Below are 10,825 nucleotides of genomic sequence, written 5' to 3'. Positions count from 1 at the left end.
ACAGGACAGGGTTGTTTTGATAAAACCTCAGGATTGTCATGGTGAATATTTGCGTAGAAGTACAATACTTTGCTTTCTTTCTCCAAACCGCCGGCCCGTGTGTTTGAACAAATATGTCTGTGTTTTTGGTAGTGTATGTCCGTGTGAGTCTGAAAAGATTCACTTGTTAGGCATCAACAGGAGGGCAAGTGGAGCTGGGGGATCCACAGATGGAATTTGTGCCACTGAGAATGTGTTATTCAATCAGATACCGAACACCCGTACAGAGTCAGAGGGGGAAAGGCAGTGTGGAGGAAGAGCAGCATTGGGATAACGCTATAAAAAGGGAGACATTAACATTCAACCCAAAACACGGTAGGGATGTTAAGAAGCGGAGTAGGGGGAACACAACACAAAGAGTAAGTAATAATAGGCAGGGTGTGAATTGGACAAACAATAACCTCAACAGTGCACTTTTCATTATAGGAAATCTAGTGTCTATCCTTATATCATGCATTCAATTTACACAGGAAAAACAATCTTTTTGTTACATAACATTACGAATAGTCATAGTGACAACATGTTGGAATATTGATTTCACTTTGTAAACGAAAATGGCACTGTTAAATACTTATTTTTTACATGTTTTTTTTTTTTAAACCTCTTCATGCAACACATTCATGAAAGATTTTTATTTTTTGGAAATAATTAATGGTGCCTGTAACGAAGCAGGAATTCCGCCCTATTATGAGTCACTTCATAAAGACAACAGGGAGGATGGGATGTACAAGGAGAAAACCACAGAACCAACAGGAGTTTCCTGTAAACTGTGAGGTGAGTCAGAGGTTGAACGGCCATGCGAACACATGGGAGCTGCCTTGCTAGCTGGCTGACACAATATGTTGGGTGTCCAGTTATGGCTGCGAGCTCAAGGATGTCTCGCGGTTGCGATGATTCACACTTTCTCAAAACACAGCCCCCACAGTCTCATAGCCTGCCGAGAACTGCCTGCTTATTCCTCATTCACCACTAACTTTGCTGGCCGCGGCCACTAGCTTTACCAAAACACAGCTGAGTGCATCTACAACCCTCAGCCGCTACTCTGTGCCCAGAGCGACAGTGGGCAGAAACAGCTAACACTACCAGTACGCACACTGCTGACCTCTCGGCTGCTGGTCTTGCCTGGGTCCAGACTTTGAATCTGCCCACTTCACAAAGTTTCAGTGGACTGGAAACAGAGTGAAGCAAGTTCACAATTCTGGCTAATATCAGGATTACACAATGAAATGAAGATTGCGGTCCTATGTTGCTTCACAACAAAAGCACAAAAAGAACACGACAAATGACTGCAGTGTCATGTCCAACCTTCACACAGAGTTCTCTTCATGTTTGACGAAGCAGTTGTGGTTGTACAGCGTGAACAGGAGGGGGCTGAGCCCTGGGGGGCGTGGAGGAAGTGTGGTTGCCCATTAGAACTGCCTAGGGTCTGTTTGTGAGGAAGTCTAATAACTAGTTGCAGAGTGAGATACTCAAACCTAGAGTGCTAAGTTTACCAATTAGTTTCATGGGGGGGGGGGGGGGGAGGACTGTGTTGAATGCTGAGCTGACAAAAAGCATTGTGATGTAGGTGTTGTGTTGCCACTTTCCACATCAATGTGTGAAGAGCAGTGGATACAGTGGTGCCCTGTCCTTTCCTATGAAAATGACTTTCGAGTTTAGAATTCAGATTAAAATACCCGGATGTTCTGCATTAGATGGCCCGTGGAGCATGCGCACTATCGCATTTTTTGTAACCCTGCTCTCCAGGTCTCGATCCAGCCCAGTTCTGGGGCTCAAATTACATGAACGGAGGAGAGAGAATAACAGTGAATTCGGCTATTATTGCATTTTACAACATTTAAGACGTAATAATTTAAGTATATTGTTGCGTGAGGGTCCGCCGCCGCACATTTTAAGACACTTCTTTTGGCCTCGTATGAAAAAAGATGTAGGTCACTTCATTAAAACGTGTCATATGTTTCAGCTGACTGACGAACCTAATCAGACACTAAAACCTGTGACTCTGTGCCCTATTCCAGCAATCAGCCAACCGTTTGAGCATTTAATAATAGACTGTGTGGGTCCTTTGCCTCGCTCAAAGACAGGTGCTACTTATCTACTGACTGTTATGTGCCAGAGTACTCGCTATCCGGCAGCGTACCCCTTGCGCACCATAACTACTAGGTCGGTGGTGAGAGCACTGTCTCAGTTCATTTTGGTGTTTGGCATACCCAAAGTCATTCAGTCCGATCAAGGCTCAAACTTTTCTTCTCGCATGTTTTCGCAGGTGTTAAAGCAGCTTTGTGTACAGCACAACCAAGCCTCTGCTTACCATGCTCGCTTCCATCAGACGCTAAAGTCCCTGTTGCGTGCTTACTGCATGGAGCTGGGTAGAGACTGGGAAGAGGGTTTGCCCTGGCTAATGCTGGCAGCTAGAGAGGTGACACAGGAGAGCGCTGGGTTTAGCCCAAATTAATTGGTGTTTGCACACACTGTAGGAGGTCCGTTAGCGGCCTTGTCTGATAACTGGAAGGAGGCAGAACCTCCTGAAAACTTAATTGAGTATGTGAACAGTTTTAGGCACAGGCTTTATACAGCGGGAGATCTAGCTCGGGAGAGTCTGGGTTTACCTCAGGGAATAATGAAACACTCGTATGACCGTCGCATTTTTAATCCTGGAGACCAAGTACTGGCCTTGCTCCCTATGGTTAGTTCACTGGTCCGCATACGGTGTTGAAACAAACCTCTGCGCAAAGTTACATAGTTTCAACACCTCAGCGTAGAACGCCAACTCAGCTTTGTCATGCTAATTAGCTATAGCCGTATTGTGTGCGCACCTCTGAGCCATGCTCACTTGGTGAGGTTCATGCAGCTGGTTTAGCTGAGCCAGTTTTGGGTAAAGGGGACTGACAACGTGTGGCAGACGCATTGTCCAGGGCTCCCCAGCAATAAGTTGTTGTTTATATTACTATTTGTCATAACCCGGCTCCTAGGCCATGACAAATACGGCAAGGACAACAGATGATGGCAAAGAAAAGTATTTATTTTTACTAAATAAAGAAATAGTTAGCTCTATGAGGTGTGTCCGTCACTAATGTCAACGTGGATGCGTGTGTAGTGAAGTGAGGGTGTTGTCAGTGAAACTAAAGAGAACCAAAACCAAAGATAACCGGCAGCAACTGGCAGGGATCACGCCGCGTACACCGGAGAAAACACCCCTGAAGAGCAACGCTAGAGCAGGGCCTTTATGCTCTCCCTGTTCCCGGACCAGGTGCTCTGCATCAGGTAATCTGCTCTCTAGGGACAAAGGGACAAAAGCATGCTTGCAGTGATTAGAGACAGGGGCCATCACACTATATGTTCCTTTCCTTGGTTCTCCTCTTGTCCCTTCCTAACTGTTTAAAATGCATCCAAGGTGCACCGCTTGCTGCAGTGGGAACCTGGGGCAAAAGAGGCTGGACTGTTTAGAGAAGGACATGTGATAAAGTATATTGTTTTTTTGGGTTTCAGCCAATTGTTAGTATTTTTGAGGTTTTTTTGCTAAAGAGTAAATGAAAGTTATGTTTTTGGTACTGGGGTTCCCTACAGGACCCAGTTCTTATGGGGGGGGGGGGGTGACGGTTCCCTGTCTGGGTTATGTGTTGTTCTTTTAAGCCAGCAGGACCAGACGTGGTGATCATTAACTGGAGACACCTGGGCCCGGTGCTCCCGAATAAGGATCCGCCCTCTTTGCAATCTCGTTCTCTCTCTCTCATACCACCTGTGGAGCTGAGAGGACGGCTCGTGTTCCACCATTGAGACTTATATGTTTGGTGCTATGTCTAATAAACTCTTTACTGGTGAAAACTGACTAGGTCGTGACAGCGTCTAACTTGTGCATGCAGTGTATGATGGTCACAGAATTAAATGGCCACATCAACCAGAGTCCTGCCAGTACCCTCGACATGTGTGAAGATGCGAGGGCCCGATCAATGCTGCTTGCAGCTTTAATTTCAGATTTGTTTTTTGATGAAACAGTGCATAGTTGCAATTTTACTTCAGGTTAATAGCAGGTCACCTCAAGGTGTCACTCAGAAATAAACAGGACATTCTGATGTAGCATTTCAAAATCTCATTCACGAGCCAACTTCAAATAACATTCATGAGACAATTCGTTTTTAGAGGAAACGGTGCATATTTACATCATTTCACTTCAGGTTAATAGCAGGCCACCTCAAGAAAAAAACAGGACATTTTGATGTAGCTTTTCAAAATTAAAGCCCTTCAAAACCTCATTCACGATCCAACGTCAAATAACATTCATGAGACAATTCGTTTTTAGAGGAAACGGTGCATAGTTACATCATTTCACGTCACTTTAATAGCAGGCCACCTCAAGGTGTCACTCAGAAAATACCAAGACATTCTGATGTTGCATTTCAAAATTAAAGCCCTTTAAAATTTCATTCACGAGCCAACTTCAAATCACAATCATGAGACAATTAGTCTAATTTAAGATTTGACGTTAGAGGAAACGGTGCAGAGTAACAACATCATTTCACTTCAGGTTAATAGCAGGCCACCTGAAGGTGTCACACAGAAAAAAACAGGACATTCTTAGGTAGCATTTCAAAATAAAAACGCTTAAAATCACATTCATGAGACAATTAGTCTAATTTCAGATTTGACGTTAGAGGAAACGGTGCATAGTTACAACATCATTTTACTTCAGGTTAATAGCAGGCCACCTCAAGGTGTCACTCAGAAAATACCAAGACATTCTGATGTTGCATTTCAAAATTAAAACCCTTCAAAATCTCATTCACGAGCCAACTTCAAATCACAATCATGAGACAATTATTCTAATTTCAGATTTGACGTTAGAGGAAATGGTGCAGAGTAACAACATCATTTCACTTCAGGTTAATAGCAGGCCACCTCAAGGTGTCACTCAGAAAAAAACAGGACATTCTTAGGTAGCATTTCAAAATAAAAGCCCTTCAAAGTCTCATTCATGAGCATACTAGTCTAATTTAAGATTTGACGTTCGAGGAAACGGTGCAGAGTAACAACATCATTTCACTTCAGGTTAATAGCAGGCCACCTCAAGGTGTCACAGAAAAAACAGGACATTCTTAGGTAGCATTTCAAAATAAAAGCCCTTCAAAGTCTCATTCACGAGCCAGCTTAAAATCACATTCATGAGACAATTAGTCTAATTTAAGATTTGACGTTAGAGGAAACGGTGCAGAGTAACAACATCATTTCACTTCAGGTTAATAGCAGGCCACCTCAAGGTGTCACACAGAAAAAAAAACAGGACATTCTTAGGTAGCATTTCAAAATAAAAGCGCTTAAAATCACATTCATGAGACAATTAGTCTAATTTCAGATTTGACATTAGAGGAAATGGTGCAGAGTAACAACATCATTTCAATTCAGGTTAATAGCAGGCCACCTCAAGGTGTCACAGAAAAAAACAGGACATTTTGATGTAGCATTTCAAAATAAAGCCCTTCAAAATCTCATTCACGAGCCAACTTCAAATAACATTCATGAGACAATTTGTCTAAATTCAGATTTGATGTTAGAGGAAACAGTGCATAGTCACAACATCATTTCACTTCAGGTTAATAGCAGGCCACCTCAAGGTGTCATTAAAAAAAAACAAAAAAAACAGGATATTCCGAAGAATGTAGCCTGCACTGCAGCTTTGTTGTTTGGGATTGAGGTGGGATCTGTAGTCCATGGATACCTTGCATCTCAATGTGGAGATGTTGTGTGAGCATCCTCTCTGATGTAGGTGAGGCCTTCTTTTATGATCTCAAGCTCCCTCTCCTCTGCCAAGGTCATTTCTTTTCCTCCTGGTTGGCAGTGTCCACATCAACGTCCTCCACATCTTGGTTCACATGCAGCTCCGATGGTGTCCCACCTCCACCACTCCAGGAAGTCGCGGTTACCAGCAGCTGTAAACTTGGCCTGAGTGCCACATCCTCCTGTTGTGGCTGGGCTGCCTCGGGTGTTGAACTCCTGAGGATTTCCTCATACTTGACAGCAGCTATTCTCATGGAGCGAGCAAAGTGTGTTTTAGACTCGTGTGCTGCCACTTCTACTTCCTCAAACAAGTCGGGGTGTGCTCCGCCCACTGTCTTACCCAATGGACTTTGCCATAAGACAAGATCTCCTACAACTCTCACCCTCTGCGGAGCGAGTCTTCCCTCTTGGTGGCCAATGAGGAGTTCAACTTCTTCTGGCCTCCTCAATTCCTCAAGCTCGACCTCTGGGAAGAATTTCTGCAACTTCTCAGGTTCAATTACTTTGTGCACTTTGGCAATTTCATCCAAGCCGTAGCAGACAAGTTCATGTGTCCTCTCTGTTCCTTGAGGAGTTTTGAGTCCGAGGACATATCTCTCAGTGTTCACCTTCATGGTCATTTCACCAACCCCGTGCACAACTAAGGTTATCTTTTCACTTTGTAACTTCAGCCTGTCAGCAGCCTTATGGGTAATGTAGTTTGTGTCAGATGCAAGGTCAACCAGAGTCCCAATCTTCTGCCCTGCATTTGCAGTGACCTCCATCAGCATCATGATGAACGTTAGTTCAGACAGCCCCTTTTTCTCTAAAAGCTCTGACTGGTCTTTAGCATTGTTTGTAACTGCGGTTTTGTTGGTGAAAGCTTCTTTGCACCGTTCTGCTAGTTCTGGGGAAAGTTCAGACAAGAACTCCTCTTGTTCCTCTGTTAGCTTGCTTTTACCTCTGCTGCCTTTTCCACTCTTTTCCTCCTCACCCTTTCTTAGTTCTCCTTTTGGGCAGAGAAAGTAATGGTGGTCTGGGGTGCCTCCTCCCTTTCTCCTCCTCTTTATTTCGGCATAGGAAGGTATCTCTGCAATATCCATCGTCATCATGGCATCCAAGACATTTTCTGCATGCTCCCGGCTTTTTTTAAGGCAGATTTATTTTCAGGTAGCTTCAGCCTTTTGAACTTCCTACAGAAGAAAATCTTGGTATTGTGTCCACTATCACCACACACATCCTCCAGGTCTCCTTTCTTTGTGGTTCTTGTTGAAGCATATTTCCACTCATGTTTCTCTCCTGGATGGTCTGATTTCTCCATCTTCTCCACAATCCTTAGCTGTTCAAGCCTCTCAAGGATTTCTTCCTGTTTTTTTAGGAATTTTAAGAGCATGTCAAAGCGGTTGTCTGAAGTGACATCATTTGCAGAATCGACCATAAACATTAGCCAGTCTCTCTTTATAAAGTCAGGTAACTTGCTCTCAATAGATTTAATTACCAGTGGGTTCTTTATGGCTTCGGGGTTTCCCAGCTCTGTGAGATCTGCTAGGGCCCTCTCCACAGCATGTATGAGGTCAATGACTTTCCTTGGCTGGTTCCCCCTCACATACGGTATCTTTTCCAGCTCCTCAAGGATTTCTATGATGATGGTTGACTTGTTGCCACACCTGTTCTCCATGACTCTGAATATATCCTCAGCAGTGTAGTAGGTTGAAAGTCTGAGGTCCTTTGAAATCTTGTCCTCCACACTATCCAGGAGCTGAATTTTCTTGACTTCAGCTGATCCAGTTGGCTCTCCTTGCCTTTGTAGGCTGTCCCAGTCTTTCCTCCATCTGTCATATTATATATCTTTTGCAGCCATTGAAGATGGGCAGCGTGGTTGGCGTGATCTTCACGATTGGTGTTGCTGGTGTGGGCTGTGCTCCCCACCTCACACCTCCTGAAGTTTCTGTGGTTTCCTCTGCAATCCTCCGTGCAGTGACGAATTCAGCTCTTCTATGGTCAAACCTCTTGCTAGCCGTTCTCAAACCCATGCCTCTGTTATCTAGCTCATCCTTTGATAACGCAGGGATCCATCGCTCTCATGCTGACATCACTGTGGTGAGCTCCTTTATTCGCTTTTCCAAGAGGATCAGGTGCACTTCATAGCACTCCAAATTAGTACTTTCAGCAACTACACCATCTGCTTGATCACAGGCTTTTTCTGCTTCTAAGATTGCCATATTGAGTTCATTCTTGCCATACCTTGACCACAGGTTCATCTGGACAGTATCTTTTACTTGTCCAAATCTTGTTTCAGCTTCATTTTCTGTCCTCTCAATGTTGCCCTCTTGCTGCTTTTCAAGCACAACTTCTTCCTCTGGCTTTTTCATCTCAGCCAGCAGTCCAATCCTGTAGTCATCATTGGCATCAAGCAGTGACGTAGGAACCTAAAGGAGGTTCCAGCCTTAGAACAGAATAAAAGCAGCAGAGCAGAGCAGACATTTAGAAGAGGGGGATATACCAGGAGAGACCTGGATTATATAGCATAGTAAATCAGTGAAAACTGAGTAGAGGAAAGACCCCTTCGAAGTAGGAGTGTTAGACTTAGTCTTCATTGACTTGAAATTGTTATATGTGATTGTTGTGTGAAAAACTTGAATAAAAACACAGCCTTACAATTTGTAAGTGTCTGAAGCCAAACAAAGTATTCTGGTTCTTTAAAACATTTTAACCCTCTTCCCCTGTCCGTTAATGGTGTGATCAGAGGTGACGACTGAAGCAATCAGAGGAGTTTAAGGTAAGTTCCCTGGGTGAAGACTTGGCAGTGTTAGTCATAAAATGGTGAGATGTTCACAATAAGCAATAGTAAAGTACAGACAAAGTACATAACTATTACATACAGGGTGCTAGGGTTGCATCCCATTAAGAGCGCCTAGAGCTTTGCCGTAAAAGACTCTTAAGGCAATAATTCCGAAATCCTAACGATTAAGCCACGGAGTGAGATAAAAGACCGACGACATTCTCCCGACACCGGAGAGAGGAACCTAATTCTTGCCGGTGGGACAGCCGACGGCGTGACCACCGTGTTAGGTGCGTAAAACTTCCCCGCTTAGACACGGGGCAGGAGCCGCTCGTGCTTCAGAGTTTAGTGAACTCCTCCTTTAACTCTGCTTCAAGCATGCTGCTTACCTCTCTGGTCATGAAGTTGGCCTGTCTGGTGAAGCTACTTTTTGCAGTGGTCCTCTCTCTTTTGAGCTGCTTGACCGTCTTCCCCAGGGCGTCTTCTGCCATCTTGATTTCCTCTGCGTCACCAGCTTGTCTCTGGATGTCTGACACCGTTTTATCCTCAGGTCCAGGCTGCTTCGCGTGGTTTTCAACTGTCAAGTTTCTAGGTGTTTTGTTCAACTCTAGCCCAACTTGAAATGGCCTCGTACATGAACCCCAAAGGACGCACGGAACAACTCTTTCCAACACAGTTCAATATTTATTTTACTTATTTGTTGACTGAAAAAGACAAAAAGCAAAAGTTATACAAAAATGTAAATAAACTTCAAACAACACATCCCACCATCAATGACTATAGAAGCACTCCCAATGCCAAACAATCATCACAACAAAAGTCTTGTTACAGTACCAGTGGCTTCTTTGGTTGTACCATGAGTTGAATCCTTCCTTGCCTCTCTCTCTGCTGAAATGTTTGCTGAGAGAGACCTTCCAAACGCAGGTGTTCCAACTCAAAGTAATGAGCAGCCTGCAAATCACGTTCGTGAGACAATTTGTCTAATTTCAGATGAGATATTTTGAGAAATGGTGCATAGTTACAAAATCATTTCACCACAGGTTAATAGCAGACCACCTCAAGGTGTCACTCAGACAGAACCAGTCATTTCATGACAGGTTAAAAATAAAATTTAAATGTTTGTGTTGTTTTTTTACATGAGAGGTTTGTATTTAAGAGAACATTGTTTGCATCTTGTAATAAATATTGATATGTTCTTTATCACTTTGTGTTTTGTCTTTTCTGTTGAGAAGATAACAGACTTTTGTGGGTTTTGAGGCACTGATGGTCTTTCAATGTCATTAATACATGCTTTGTAAGGCATAGATAGTCCTCACTTTAGATGAGGTCACACAAAATACTTAATAAATGACTATTAACTACCTGAATTAATCATGAATTGCAGTATTAATACGCATTTATAAAGGATATATTAACATAGTCCCTAACCATTAGTGCATATCTAAATCATTATATATATATATATATATATATATATATATATATATATATATATATATATATAAAAAAGCATGAATAATGTACATCTAAATAAGTTCTTAATCATTTACTAACACTTTATAAAGGATGTTATTAATTATCTACGACTCCTTAATTGGTTCGTAATATATATAATTCTTCATTTACAAATGGGGAATCCATCATTTATAAAGTATGAAAATATAATCATCAAACACATAATAGACAAGCTTATTAATCAAGAATAAAACATTTAGAACTGTTGTTATGAATTGTATACTAACGAGTGTTAATGTAGGAACAATGCTTTATAAATGATGAATTAAGTGTTTACTCATACTTAACTAATGCTTCATAGTGTGTAGTTATTATAAAGTGTTACCGAAAATCCTAGTATAGTATGTCAAAAATCGTCATAACAACATGTCGACAAAAGGCAAAGTATGGCATGTCGAAAAAGTGATTAAAAAAATTATATATAGTATGTCAAAAAAAGTAAAAAAAAAGTCATAGTATAATATGATGAAAAAGTGATAAATATGTCATAATATAGTATGTCAAAAATGGTCATAACAGCACGTCAAAAAAAGAAAAAAAAAGTAATATTATAGTATGTCGAAAAAAGGGAGAAAAAGGTCATATCAACAAATTCATAAAAAAGTCATAGTATAGTAGAATCCAAAAAAAAAACTCCAAATGAATATTAATGTTGCTTTGTTACTGCTGGATGAGATAATTAACAAGCTAACAAGTTAAGCACCAACTTAAAAGATGTGTGTCTTTACGGCTTGTTCT

This window comes from Cebidichthys violaceus, unplaced genomic scaffold, assembly GCF_023349555.1.
Source record: "Cebidichthys violaceus isolate CVI_PGR_0920_01 unplaced genomic scaffold, fCebVio1.0.p SCAF_49, whole genome shotgun sequence".
NCBI classification, from domain to species: domain Eukaryota; kingdom Metazoa; phylum Chordata; class Actinopteri; order Perciformes; family Stichaeidae; genus Cebidichthys; species Cebidichthys violaceus.
This window is presented reverse-complemented; position numbering follows the sequence as displayed.